The following is an 11,398-nucleotide window of genomic DNA, read 5'->3' as shown; positions in this document are numbered from 1 at the left end:
AGAGGGTGTGCACACTTATGCAACCAGGTTATTGTAAAGTTTTACATGAAAAAAATTCCCCTCAAAGATTTCAGTTTGTTTTTCATTTGAATTCTTCACATTATAGGTCACATTAAAAGTGAAAAAAAATCTGACATGATTTTATCACAAACACCTAGGATTTTAACAGGGATGTGTAGATTTTTTATATCCACTGTATAAAAAGTCATAATCAATGTGTGTGTTTTAAAAATACAGAGCCATAAGCCTATAAATGTAATCAAAGTATTCAAAGTCATTAATTATTATGTAACCGAGAAAACTGATTTTAAACTCTTGATTGATATTGTAAGCATTTAAACTGATTTTAAACTCTTGTTTGATATTAAAAACTCTTGATTAATATTGTAAGCATGTAATCTGATTTTATACTCTTCATTGATATTGTAAACTTGATTAATATTGTGAATAAATTCTCCTCAAACTTTTCTATAAATGTCTGATGCATACTTTTGGAATAACCATAATAACGAGAATTAGGAGGATGGAGCAGCTAATGAAAAATATATATTTTAATCCCGCTCACCCTGGGTCTTTCGGGGGAAAGGGGCGACTTCGGAGAGGTGTTGCGCAAGAAACAGCAAGTAGTATAAATGACGGACCTGTAACTGATTGGCTGTCCGGTCAGGAAACGTATACTCTCCATAAGCCAGTGAGTTAAACATACCTGTGAAATCGGGTGTTTACCACTCAACGTTTATCCCAATTCCAGGCTGACTTGTGTGATATGCAAGCTTTTGCTGATAAAAATTATGGAAATCGCTACATGTTAACGGTAATAGATATTTTCTCAAAAGTAGCTTTTGTGAGAGTGTTAAAAAGAGCGGGGCTGAAGTGACTAGGGCTTTTGCATCTATTTTGAAAGAGAGTGGAATTCCCAAGAAAGTCCAAACAGACTCTGGAAAGGAGTTCTTTAATCGTACATAAAAAAAAAATATGAGCGACCACAGTATAGTCCATTTTGCTACGGGTTCAGATTTAAAAGCTTCAGTTATTGAACGTTATAACAGGACTTTGAAGGAAAGGATGTGGCGATATTTTAAGCGATTATGATGGAGAGTCTATCGAGGGTACCTTTTATAAACAAGAGCTTCAAAAAGTGAATATAACTAAAGACAAAGTTGTTCATGTAGATGAGATTTTGAAACGAAAAAAGGAGAAACACACATTTGTCAGGTGGAAAAACTGGCCGGAAAAGTTCAACAGTTGGGTCCTAGGGTCGGCGGTATTGAATGCAACAGGATAAGGATAAAATAACTACCGCTGATTTCAACAATCATGGAAACCTCAGGTTTTCATCTGACTCTGCCCAGCAATGCCTCAGCCGAAATATATCCAAACAACAAAAGTTCTAATTTCACAACAAATTTTGCCAAACCTATAGAGCTACAGGGGAGCTGGGAGGTAGGTCTTGTGGAGATTATATACCTGCATAGCTGGACAAATATCCTGAAAAATATCAGACTCAAAGCCGGTTACTATAAAAACATAGATGCGGTTGTCTATGGGATGAACAATGCCTTAAATGAGAAGATTAATAATGAGTTTTTAGGTTATGATAATATTCAAAAGCGAGTACAAATTGTGAGTGAGGAAACCCAGTCAGCTATCAAGACTAGAGGCAGTTTAGCCTACATTTTTGGGATGTGTTCTGACAGATTGTTGGAAACCAAATATAATTTGATCCCACTGCCTGTCGACGTACATGCAGGATTTTATAACGTTTGTGTACAGGGATATTATATCTTTTCAAAGGGTTGGAGACAGTTTTGTGCCACTCCTACGGACAGTTCATATAGAGGGAACAGACGGAGATATTATCACAATTAATTATACGCGGCCACACTATGTACCAGTAACCAATAAATATATTGAAAACAGATTGAGATTAAGACGGATCAGAATAAAAATATAGTGTTTGATTGGGGTAAAGTGATTGTTAAACTCCACTTTCGACTGGTACAGTCTTCTTTACATATTTAAAGATGTTACACAATCCGCAACTTGACCCTAACCGGTACATATCTTATTATGTTGATCAAGTAGGGAACGGACTCCCTGGTTATTATGGCTCCCTACTATGTATGGTTCAGGGGTATTTCGTCATCTGTTTAGAATGGTTTTATCACTAATGAAAAGAGGCTTTAGTATAGCTAAACCACATCTGAAACTTGCGGTGAAAAATATTGTGGGTGAAGTTCTAACGAATGTTATGAGTAAATGTACAGCATCAGATCCTGAACAATAAAGAGGATCTAGTGGACTCATGATGCTGGTTCGCAGAACTAAAAAGAGACCCCCTGGTGTGTGGATGCCTCCCCCTAAAAAGAGACCCCCTGGTGTGCGGATGCCACCCCCTAAAAAGCCAAGGTCAACGGTTAAAACAAAATCATTAAGTCAGAAGCAATGCAATGGCAGGAGGTCTGCAAAAGGAATAGGTGAAAGTATTTTCAAAAAAAATTACTGTCAGCTGAAGCAATAAAAACGGAGCTCAACCTTTTTTCGGCCCCCATTACATTACATTTTCTATAGATAGTGCAAATTATGTCGAGATAATGCCGATCTCGGCCCTTACAGAGAACAGCCCTATAGAATTTTATATCCTCGGTTACGGTGAGCAAAAGTTGGACCTGAATAACACTCTGCCTGAACTTCAGCATCAAAATGACCAAGAAAGATGTCGGTAATATTCCAGCTGATGCCAAGGTGGCTCTCATTAGTTATCCTCTGGCTACCATATTTTCGCAAGTGGACGAGACATTAGTAGATTGACTCATCAGTCAAAGCAGCTCTACCTCCCCCTACAGGGCAATAATGGAATGTTTACTAAATTACTCTGTTGACACAACTAAATAAGCCATTTGCAGCCGGCTTGTTTAACAAAGATACAGGAGGCGATATGGAGTCCGTCGACCCCGCAGCCGTTCCACCTACTGCAAATAGAGGGTTGATAGCACGTTCCGGTTACACTAGAAATTCCCAAAGGGAGGATCTTTTGGGAGCAAAACATCAAGAGATTTTCTTTCAAGAGCGTTTACTCCAAAATGCCGTTGATTTAATAATCAAGTTATCAAGAGCAAAAGTTTAATTTTGTCTGATGGCTGCAGCCGACAGAGATTTTAGCTCAAAAGTGCTGAGTGCCTCGCAGTTTGTGAAAAACTTTCTGTATCTCCGGCCGTTCGTTTAGGCCATTCTCAGGCCTTAATGAAAGGATCGAAATGCCCTTTACCCCATTCAAAGAATTACCATGAAAACATTCAGCATACCCAGGATCTCTAGAATTTCCAGTCAGGACAACCTGTTTTTGGGATCGCTACCACGCTACATTGTTATAGGCCTGGTTGATCACGAAGCCAGCACAGGCAGTTTTGATGAAAAAAAAACTTCAATTTGTCACGATTCCCGGGACTCAGGATAGAGGTAGGATCCAGAAGCAGATACAGACACCGGGGTAAAAGGACAATGATGATGATTATTATAGTAGTGGAGATACGTAAGAATTACGTAGGCGGTTATAAATGTATTGTTGGAGGGTGGATAGTGGGTAGCAGAGGTACGAAGTCCGGGAGGCAAGAATGGTCGAATGGTCAGGCAGGGTTCAGTTAACAGAGCGGTGAGTCAATACAGGGGAAGGTCGATAACGGGAAGACAGATAGGTGATCCAGGTAGTTGGAAGGGAGGTGCAGGACGGGTCTGGGAACAAGAAACGACGGAGAAAACACTGTGAGCAGAAGATAACAAAAAAACGGGATACTAGGGGAATTCGGATAGCTTGCTTAATTAAGTAGCGAACACTGTAATAATTATGTGGCTGTACAATAATCCAGCAGGGACTGAAAGCAGAACTCTCCTATTTATAGGGAGAGTGGCAATCAGGCCCCCATGTGTGTAGACTGGTGCAGGTGCTCAGGATCAGTGGTGATTACGGGTGCCTTCGTGGAGTGCCGGGAACAAGGAGACTGGTACTCGGGGAGATGTAATGACAGACAAACAGCTCAGGAGGGCTGAGTCCTGACACAATTTCCGTCATTTCAACACAGAGTATGTAGCCCTCTGTCAGGACGGACGTCAAATTCCCGCTAAGGCCATCCAACCGAATTTCAACAACAGTCTATGCGTTAGAGAATTTTATAATCTATACCTGGCTTCGGGGAGACATTTAAAAGATCCGACTTTGCCCATTGAGAGAAAAGATTACGCATCTGGCTACACCCTGTTCGCTTTCAACTTATCCCCGGATGATGACAACACAGGAAAACTTTTACCGGTCTCCACAGGCAGCCTGCGACTGGAAATGCACTTCCGTGCATTTCCAATTGTTTAAAGAAGTTTTTTTGTCAAATGTATTTTTCTTGAAAGAAAAAATCTCATTACATTACAATTATCGATTATGTATTTATTTAGAAAATTGTAACCAGTCTTCGGTATTCTGCCTTTCAAATGAGTGTCTTTTGCAGGGAACCGTTTTAAAATGTTGTGTCTGTTAAAAAATTGTATAATTAGCCACACCCGCCAGGGGTAAATTTAGATTAGCCATGGTCTTAAGAAAGAGAGGTCTTCTGTCTTCGGATATCTTGTGTGAGGCAGTTACAAGTCTATCATATTAGAACCTCTTAAAATGTTACCATTACTCACGAATTCACACTTGTCATTCCAACCAGCTCTTCCTTTTGAACCTTTATTTTATTCATAATGTATACAAAAAAAATTTGGCTACGTGCTGGAGTATGCTCGGGCATGTCACTCATAACATCATCCTGGTCTATGGCTTGATCCTGTAAGCTCCCTGGAACAAGAGGTTCTGTAGACTCTGTTTCCGGTAGGGAGAGGGTCAATTGTCCCGTGTTATTTTCAACTTGTTTCAACAAAGACAAATACCTTTGTAAGAGCTGAGAGTATTTCTTTGCCTTGTCATAAGGATTCATTCCTTTCATGTTCAATACATCCTTTATATCGGTATCCAGATCCCTTTCAGCTGTTTGTCTTGTAGTTTCAGGACATTGTTGCTTAAGTTTATCCAGCTGATGTTGAGGCACTAAATCGTTAGTTACCAGGAATGTAACTCCGGTTATATGAGTGGAGCGGAGCCCCCTAGTGGGAATGTAACTCCTGTTATATGAGTGGAGCGGAGCCCCCTAGAGGGAATGTAACTCTGGTTATATGAGTGGCACGGAGCCCCCTAGAGGGAATGTAACTCTGGTTATATGAGTGGCACGGAGCCCCCTAGAGGGAATGTAACTCCTGTTATATGAGTGGAGCAGAACCCGTAACTTGATGTTTTTCCAACATATGACAACCTACAAGGGCAACATATCTGGTATACCACATTTGTGGATGCGAAAATGATCACGCTTGTTATAGGAAATATTGGATGGTTGAAGTGGGTCAATTTGGAAGTGTTGTGTAACAACTTGTCAAGGTGTAGTGTTGGAGGGAACCAGGCGCAGGCAGTACTCTCGTTCGTGGGATTTATTAAAACAACAAACAAACCAAACACGAACGGAAAAACAATACTAATGACTGAATGAAATAAAAGTGCGCAACATGCGTCTTAACAATTAACATTCAAACAGTACATTCAATAACACTCACCGATTAAATGCACACACAGCAACAATGACAGCGACAGCAACAATGATCCACAATGTGGGGAGCAGAGGGGAAACATATATACACATACAAACGAGCTAGATTGGGACCTGGTGTGGAAGATGAGAAACATGTGACAGTCCGGGATGTGTTTGTGAGAATATGGGAACTTGTGGAAATATGGCACGGTGGCGCTGCTGCTCACCGCACCATGACAGTACCCCCCCCCAAAGGCCCGGCCACCGGACGGGCCAAGACGAACCCCAGCCCAAGGGAGGGGGGGCGGGGCAGCACAGTACCCCCATCGGCACAAACCCGCCGAGGGGGCGGAACAGCCGAGACTAACCAGGGTGGCGGAGCCGTCGGGACAGGCCGGGGAGGCAGAACCGGCCGAAGATCAGGAGCCGGCGGAGGGTCAGGAGCCGGGAGAGCCGACGGAGGGTCGGTGGCCGGCGGAGGGTCAGAGGCCGGGAGAGCCGACGGAGGGTCGGTGGCCGGCGGAGGGTCAGAGGCCGGGAGAGCCGACGGAGGGTCGGTGGCCGGCGGAGGGTCAGAGGCCGGGAGAGCCGACGGAGGGTCGGTGGCCGGCGGAGGGTCAGAGGCCGGGAGAGCCGACGGAGGGTCGGTAGCCGGGAGAGCCGACGGAGGGTCGGTAGCCGGGAGAGCCGACGGAGGGTCGGTGGCCGGCGGAGGGTCGGTAGCCGGGAGAGCCGACGGAGGGTCGGTGGCCGACGGAGGGTCGGTAGCCGGGAGAGCCGAAGGAGGGTCGGTAGCCGGAAGAGCCGAAGGAGGGTCGGTAGCCGGAAGAGCCGAAGGAGGGTCGGTAGCCGGAAGAGCCGAAGGAGGGTCGGTAGCCGGAAGAGCCGAAGGAGGCGCCGGGGCAGCCGGGACAGGAGAGGGCGTTGGCAGCCAAACCCCGGCAAGCTCAGGCGGTGCAGGCCACTCCTCCTCGGCCTCAGGCGGTGCAGGCCACTCCTCCTCGGCCTCAGGCGGTGCAGGCCACTCCTCCTCGGCCTCAGGCGGTGCAGGCCACTCCTCCTCGGCCTCAGGCGGTGCAGGCCACTCCTCCTCGGCCTCAGGCGGTGCAGGCCACTCCTCCTCGGCCTCAGGCGGTGCAGGCCACTCCTCCTCGGCCTCAGGCGGTGCAGGCTGCTGCCACTGGCAGGAAGGAGGCGCTGACTGCCGCTGCTGGCAGGTAGGAGGCGCTGGCTGCTGCTCCAATGCAGCAGGGGGCGCTGACTGCCGCTGCTGGCAGGTAGGAGGCGCTGGCTGCTGCTCCAATGCAGCAGGGGGCGCTGACTGCCGCTGCTGGCAGGTAGGAGGCGCTGGCTGCTGCTCCAATGCAGCAGGGGGCGCTGACTGCCGCTGCTGGCAAGTAGGAGGTGCTGGCTGCTGCTCCAATGCAGCAGGGGGCGCTGACTGCCGCTGCTGGCAGGTAGGAGGCGCTGGCTGCTGCTCCAATGCAGCAGGGGGCGCTGACTGCCGCTGCTGGCAGGTAGGAGGCGCTGGCTGCTGCTCCAAAGCAGCAGTGGGCAATCGGCGCCGTGGCGCAGGGACAGGGGCGGCGGAAGGCCGCGGAGCAGGAAGCGGTGTGCGCCTAATTGCCAGCCTACAGCCTGGCCAGCCTGCACGGGGTCGAGGAGGCACCGGACATAGAGGGGGCGCCGTCGGGACTTCCCCCGGGCACCCACTCAGCCCCCCCCTAAAATTTTCCTGGGGGGACCTCGGACCAAGCGTTGGGCACCTCGCCCTCTTCTTCCTCCGGCCTCGCCTGCGTCCTGTCCTTCCTGCCTCCTGCATGTCCTGCAGGAGACCCTTCACCAGCTCCCCTTGCTCTTTGGTGAGGGGCTTGACCACTCCATACTGGTCCATGCCCCACAGCGGCACCCCGAACCCGTCTTGGGGCAACCCCCAGCACTGCTCCCCAAGGGGATCCTCCTCCACTCTCTCATAGACCGCTTCGTCGTCATCTGAGGAGAGGGAGTCAGACCCAACTTTATGGAGATGCAGATTAATTTTCCAACAGGACTTGGCACCTGCACACAGTGCCAAAGCTACCAGTACCTGGTTTAAGGACCATGGTATCCCTGTTCTTGGCCAGCAAACTCGCCTGACCTTAACAGTATAGAAAATCTATGGGGTATTGTGAAGAGGAAGATGCGATACACCAGACCCAACAATGCAGAAGAGCTGAAGGCCAATTTCAGAGCAACCTGGGCTCTCCTAACACCTGAGCAGTGCCACAGACTGATCGACTCCATGCCACGCCGCATTGCTGCAGTCATTCAGGCAAAAGGAGCCCCAACTAAGTATTGAGTGCTGTACATGCTCAGACTTTTCATGTTCATACTTTTCATTTGGCCAACATTTCAAAAAATCCTTGTTTTGTATTGGTCTAAAGCACAGGTGTCAAACCGGGTCCACGGAGGGCCGAGTGTCTGCAGGTTTTCGCTCTCACCTTGTACTTGATTGATTAATTAGTTCACTAATTGGTTAATTTCTACCCCCACCTGGTTGTTCAGGTCTGACCTGGGAACCAATTTAAAGGAAAACCCAAAGACCTGCAGACACTCGGCCCTCCGTGGAACCGGTTTGACACCCCTGGTCTAAAGTAATATTCAAATTTTCAGGATACTGAATTTGGGATGTTCATTAGTTGTCAGTTATAATCATCACAATTAAAAGAAATAAACATTTGAAATATATCAGTCTGTGTGTAATGAATGAATATAATATATAAGTTTCACTTTTTGATCTATGTTTTGATGATATTCTAATTATATAACCAGCACTTGTACACACTCACCTGTACACACACACCTGTTCAATTTCTCATTAATGCAATTATCTAATCAACCAATCGGGTGTGGTTAGGGTTAGGGTTAGGTCAAGACAATCTCCTGAACTCCAAACTAAATGTCAGAATGGGAAAGAAAAGTGATTTAAGCAATTTTAAGCGTGGCATGGTTGTTGGTGCCAGACGGGCCGGTCTGAGTATTTCACAATCTGCTCAGTTACTGGGATTTTCAGGCACAACCATTTCTAGGGTTTACAAAGAATGGTGTGATAAGGGAAAAACATCCAGTATGCGGCAGTCCTGTGGGTGAAAATGCCTTGTTGATGCTAGAGGTCAGAGGAGAATGGGCCGACTGATTCAAGCTGATAGAAGAGCAACTTTGACTGAAATAACCACTCGTTACAACCGAGGTATGCAGCAAAGAATTTGTGAAGCCACAACACGCACAACCTTGAGGCAGATGGGCTACAACAACAAGACCCCACCGGGTACCACTCATCTCCACTACAAATAGGAAAAAGAGGCTACAATTTGCACAAGCTTATCAAAATTGGACAGTTGAAGACTGGAAAAATGTTGCCTGGTCTGATGAGTCTCGATTTCTGTTGAGACATTCAGATGGTAGAGTCAGAATTTGGCGTAAACAGAATGAGAACATGGATCCATCATGACTTGTTACCACTGTGCAGGCTGGTGGTGGTGGTGCAATGGTGTGGGGGATGTTTTCTTGGCACACTTTAGGCCCCTTGGTGCCAATTGGGCATGGTTTAAATGCCACGGCCTACCTGAGCATTGTTTCTGACCGTGTCCATCCCTTTATGACCACCATGTACCCATCCTCTGATGGCTACTTCCAGCAGGATAATGCACCAAGTCACAAAGCTCGAATCATTTCAAATTGGTTTCTTGAACATGACAATGAGTTTACTGTACTGAAATGGCCCCCACAGTCACCAGATCTCAACCCAATAGACCATCTTTGGGATGTGGTGGAACGGGAGCTTCGTGCCCTGGATGTGCATCCCACAAATCTCCATCAACTGCAAGATGCTATCCTATCAATATGGGCCAACATCCTAAGTTTAACAACGCTCTGCCATTGTTGACTTTGTATGTATAGCTCATCAATTCACCAAAACATGCCATTTTCCAGATCACATCAGACGTTAACCTGTATCCTTGTCTCTGACATTTTAGCAATCTTTCCATCGCTTATGTTCCGCGTCAGGGTAGAAAGCTCAACAAAATGGAAATACATTTTTCCTTCAGATTTTTATTGTGTGCTGCATTGTCTCTGTGGAGTTCGGTATTCCTTCCCAATCGATCTCCAAACCAGTGTTGATAGTGTAACCTCTCATGCCTGACTTCATTTCATGACACACCACATGGCGTAATACTTCCCAGTCAGTGATTTGGTACTCCACGCCACAGGTGTCGTTTCCATATTCAGTTCCCATGGCTAAAATGTACAACTTCACTTTAGAAGCTGGATAATCAAATGCAAAGCCAAGCATTTTTCCATCCGCAATGTAATGCTGATCCATCAGCTGCTTAACCGGTGGTATTTGTGTTCTCTATAAACATTAAGAAAACGCTTCTTTGGCGCATTGTATATTTCTGGAACGTATCTTTTTTTCCGTTCCTCCTTTCTGCTACCCATTTCGTAAGTTTGGGTCAAGGGTGTATCACTAAGCACAGACGCCATCTCTTGATTCTTATACAGAGTGAACCACAGGTAACTGCTGCTCAACCCCAACACCAACCACCCTTGCATCTCAAGAAACCCTACACCACCAGTTGCACATCTTTCCCAGAGAATGAAGCCCCAGATAAACCGGCTATAACCCCCCCCCCCCCCCCCGCTCTGCTCCTCTCCATCTTTCATCTCAAGACTAACTTAGATCAACATAACCATAAAACACTTTTAATAATCAGCCCCGACCTAACCGGACATGTACCCCCCAGAAAAACACAACTGTTAACAACATAAATGAACAACCATTAAAATGTAATTTTTCATAATCCTTTTGACCTAACCCCTTTCATCCCCCTGAATCACCTGCTCTACACCTCTTTCTCTAACAGGACATGTACCCACCCGGGAAAACAACTGATACCATCCGGTCAAAAATCTAAAATAATTTTTATATTCTCACACAGATGCAGCTGCCAAAAGGTCAAAGGTCAAAGCAATAAATCACTTCTGAAAACCGCCATATACGTTCATCTTCTCACGCACCTATTCTTTTTCAACTGAAGTTATCCAAAAGTAATCATAATTATTTTCAAAAGTCACATCTGGTGCACCTCCGCTGCCTTTTTGGAGAAGAGATAAAAACACAAACGTGATTTCTGTGTCATTGTCATTTGGTACTTTTCATTTTTTGACTCACTTTTTCAGATTAATGTCACAGGTTTCAGATTAATGTCATATTAGTTGGGCTCCTGGCTGACTGTTTTACTGATGTTGTTTGCATGAAAGCTTTCATGTAAAGTCATCAAATGGGCCGTCGGGAATTTGTTTATCTTTGCAGATTTTTTAATTTGGCAAGCCTGGAACGCAGACATTTTCATTTATAACACTGCATCCAAACTATTTTTGCTCCATGTTAAACTAGACTTATTAACTGTATTTCTTCCCAGATTGGCTTGTTGAGATCTGTATAGCCCTTAAGTGTGTCAATGACAAAACACTTCTTCACAGAGACAGGTAAACACAGGCCTCTTTCAAAAAAATAAAAAAATATATTCCAGTATGTTTTTATAATATAGGAATGATACAGGAGAGGGTTTCTGCTAAAACAGCAGTGGGCTGGATTCAGACCCATTCTGCATTGGGTTTAGTCCCCTGGACCATCCTAAATCACCACACTGGTCTGTCATGTGGTTCTCAACACTCTCATTGGGGACCCCATGGTTTTCCGTGTGTTTGATCTACTCTAGAAATAGCACACCTCAAATGGTCAACTAATC

This window comes from Esox lucius, chromosome 24 (assembly GCF_011004845.1).
Source record: "Esox lucius isolate fEsoLuc1 chromosome 24, fEsoLuc1.pri, whole genome shotgun sequence".
NCBI lineage: Eukaryota > Metazoa > Chordata > Actinopteri > Esociformes > Esocidae > Esox > Esox lucius.
Note: the sequence above shows the minus strand (reverse complement) of the source record.